Below are 4,465 nucleotides of genomic sequence, written 5' to 3' on the forward strand. Positions count from 1 at the left end.
GCCCGCGAAAAGATCAACTGCCTGGAACTGGCCAGGAGCAGGCGTCCACTGGGATGGTCGTCGGCCCAGGTCAGTGAAGCAGTCCTCGTTGGGTGCGGGTGGTGTGTTATGGAAAAGCGCACCCAACCTAACGCGGCGCACAAAGCTGTGGACATCAGCACGGGTTTGAAATTCCTTGCAGGATGGAGTGAGTGGGATGAAGCGCAGACCCCTATTGAGGACGGAGCGCTCCGCCTCAGAGAGAGGAAGATCTGGGGGAATGGTAACGACAGGCTGAAGTGGAGAATGGGTGGGTGGAATAGAACCCTAACCCTAACCCTAACACTTGTACCTGTTTTACGATATCTTTTATCTTTCATCTTTTACTTGCTTTAGAAATTAGACCGCGGCCATGCTGGGGCACTGCCTTGAATTTTTAGTCGAATGAATCGACCCCCAGTACTCATCTTTTAAGCCTGGTACTTATTCTATTGACACCAACAGGATGAAAAGCAAAATTACCCTCGGTGGAATTTGAACTCAGAACATATAGACAAACGAAATGCCACTAAGCATTGAGTCCGCCGTGCAAACAATTCTGCCAGTTCGCCGCCCGAATAAGATGAAAAATATTGACGGTAATAACATTTAAAATGACAATATTTCTGATAGCTGAGAGGTTTGCCTTGGAAGAAAACTGAACTATCTGTCAAATATTCATATGGATCACGGTTAGCTTAATACATTTTTTAGTCAGACAATTAAATGTTCGAGGGATACCATTGCTGGCCTGTGCTAAGGGCATCAGTAAGCTTTAATCCGGCCCACACATTTGTAGACTTTCTCTTCTGTGGTGTTCATAAAATATGTACCAGATATATGGTGTGTTCGATTCAATCGTTTCTATCCCCCCTCACACACCCGCCAAAAAGTTTCTGACTTAAGATTAGACTGGAAACAACGTTAGAATAGAGTGAAAACAACAGAATTGAATAGCTTGAAAAGAAAAAAAATGGCTGTGAGGATAAGATCGTTAATCGATTGTAGTTCTATTGGTGAACGTCATATATGTGAGGGCTAGATGTAGATTCAAAGGTTCCATTTGATCGTATCAATAAATTATTTCAACTGTCTATGTCACAGTTTACGCTATTCTGGGAAGGACTGCATAGTAGTTAAGTTCAACCTGTGAACGACGAAGTGCCTGACAGAACCAAACAGAATCATCTTTTAAGCAACTGTTGTTAAAGGGAATTGATTTTGCAGATAGATAGATAGATAGATAGATAGATAGATAGATAGATAGATAGATAGATAGATAGAAAGATAGATAGACAGATAGATAGAGGAAAACAGTGAGAGAAACGGTAAGAATAATAAAGTGAATCAATGAGAAGGAAAATGATAGTAAGATGGATCAGGAAAGAAACTGTGGACAGAGGGAAAGACTGGGATATACAGAGTGGAAGGTAAAGGGAAAAGAAGAGACAAAGAGAAAGAAAGAAAGAGAGGGGGAGGGAGGGAGAGAGAGAGAATGAGTAAAGGGGAGAAAGAAAGTGAGAAAGAGAAGGGATAAAATAGTGAAAGAAAGAACGTGAGCGATAAGACAATGAGAGAGACAAAGAGACAAGTGATAAAACTGCGTGTGTGTGCGTGTGTGCGCATGTGCAAACGAGATAAAGAGAAAGAGAAAGAGAAAGAGAAGGAAAGAGATAGAGAGAATGAAGAGTTGAGAGGGAAAGAGAAAAATTGTTACATAAAAGTGTAAAAACCATCCCTATAAAAGAATGCATGAAGCACAGGCATATTCTAAAGATCAATCTTCAGAAATTGTTTTAAATCTTCATAAATTCTTTTAAACTTTTAATACATTTGTAAGTAAAAAAATAATAAATGCGCCCTTCTAAGGCCTAGCCAGGCTCATGGGCCCGGTTTCCCGGTTTCAATGGCGAATGTGTTCCGCACCTGGACGGGACGCCAGTCCATCGTAGCGTTATTCATTTTTGCCAGCTGAGTGAACTGGAGCAACGTGAAATGAAGTGCTTTGCTCAAGAACACAACGCGTTGCTCGGTCCAGGAATCGAAACCACAATCTTATGATCATGGTGCTGACACCCTAACCACTAAGCCGCGCGCCTCCACACATTTGTAAGTATTCATTTCTATTCATGTTTCAGCAAATGTGAAACTACATAGTAATTCCCGCCAGCAGTATTGTATTCAGCGTTACCCCCAACAGATCCAAAGTAACTTCAAACATTATTAGAGCAGTTATCTGAGGATTGACAGCGAGAAATACCACACCAAACAGCGACTCAGTAACGCAGGAGCCAACTTTGTGCAGGTTGCTGTCGAGACATCAGGTGTTCTAAGACCCCGTATTACCGATTTCCTCGGCAAAATTAGGGATAATGGCGGCCCGTCAAAGAAATGAACCCCGATAGAGAGAGAGAGAGAGAGAGAGAGAGAGAGAGAGAGAGAGATACATAATATATACAGTGGTAGCGCAATGGCCCAGTGGTTAGAGCAGCGGACTCGCGGTCGGAGGATCAGGGTTTCGATTCCCAGACCGGGCGTTGTGTATATTTATTGAGCGAAAACACTTAAAGCTCCACGAGGCTCCAGCAGGGGATGGTGGCGACCCCTGTTGTACTCTTTCGCCCCGACTTTCTCTCAGTCTTTCTTCCTGTTTCTTGAGTAAAGCTGCGATGGACTGGCGTCCCGTCCAGCTGGGGGGAACACATACGCCATAGAAACCGGGAAACCGGGCCCATGAGCCTAGCTAGGCTTTAAAAGGGCGCAAAATAAAAGAAATAAAAAAATGAAGAATAGATGCACAGACGTGACTGTGTAGTAAGGCGTTTTCTTCTCAGCTACATGGTTTCAGGTTCAATCCCACTGCTTGGCATATCTGTCAAGTATCTTCTACTATGGCCGCGGGTCGACCGAGGGATGTAGCAAATGTAATGGACAGACAGCTAGAAGAAAGCCTCTCCTTCAACCAATTAATATCATGAAAGGAAAGAAATGGGCACAAGGAGATGTCAGAAAAATCCAGTTCATTTTGGGATAGAGTGATTTTCACAGATGAATCCAGATTTGCATTATTTTCAAACAGTGGACGTGTTTGGGTCTGAAGGCTTCCCAATCAAGAATTTGATTTCAAACGATTCCAACCAACTGTGAAACATGGCGATATCTCTGTAATGGTATGGGGAGCTGTCACCGACAATGGTCGTTCTGAGCAGATCGAATGTGTTGGAACCATAAAGTCTAAAAAATACATCGCAATACTTAAGCAAGGACTACTTCCGATGTATTCACACGATAACATAGCGAAGAATGAGTTTTTATTCATGGAAGATGGGGCTCCATGCCACACAGCGAAAAGGAATCAACAATGGCTGACTGAAAATGGGATCAAAAGGCTTCCTTGGCCTAGCCAATCTCCTGACATGAACCTAATTGAAAATCTTTGGAGCATACTAGATAGAGCTATACGAAAACTTGACAGACACCTAATAAACCTATATAAAGATGAATTGTTTCGATTGTTGCGTGAAAAGTGGGCAGACATTCCATAAGAGACAATCACAAAGCTCATCAGTTCAATGCTGAAAAGAGTTCCTGAATTAAAACCTGCAAAGGGAATGTCAATTAAATACTAAAGTATGTAGTCCTATCTATGGATTACATTTCAATTGTTCGCTTTGAGTATTAAATAAAAGATTTTGAAAATTAAAGGTATCTATTTACTTCCTGCATGTCTGTATATATTTATATTAAAAAATGGAACCACACATGGACCGTTGGCGATTTTCTTTTTTCTTTTTTCTTCGGAATTTTCCTTTTCTCCTTTCCAACGAAGAGCCATGCTCGAAACGTTGAAACTCTCTCTGTTCACCGACGGTTAAACAAATATAATTCTTGTGCACTTCCTTACGTTCGTTTTTTACTCTTTTTCTCTTTTTGTTTTCTCTCTCTGTTTTTTATTCGTTTTTTTAATTGTTTGTTCGTTGAATTGACTATGTGTGTGTGTGCGCGCGTGCGTGTGCGCGTGCGTGCGTGTGTGTGTGAATTTGAATCTATTTTAAACATTATCTCATTTATTTATTACTTGTTTCTTTATTCTCTCCTCTAACTAATCCATTGGCCTCCTGATTACTGACTATAAAATAAAGGCTTCATTCAGGTGTAAATTTTTTATTATTGGAAGAATTCCTAATAGGATATACCTTACATATTTCTTCAACATTTACAATTTTGTTACTCCTATTAGCATATGAAACACACGTGATGGTAAATAATACCAAAAATTCTTCCCAATCTGCTGTTCAACTATTTTCCAGTATTGTTCAACTCTTACGTATACTTCATACAATTATAAATCAACACACCATTTTGGAATATGCAGGATTGCTTCATGAGGACACAGCTTGGATTATAACCCTATCTACAAACTATGTACGTATATATATATATATAT

Source organism: Octopus bimaculoides, chromosome 1 (assembly GCF_001194135.2).
Source record: "Octopus bimaculoides isolate UCB-OBI-ISO-001 chromosome 1, ASM119413v2, whole genome shotgun sequence".
NCBI classification, from domain to species: Eukaryota; Metazoa; Mollusca; class Cephalopoda; order Octopoda; family Octopodidae; genus Octopus; species Octopus bimaculoides.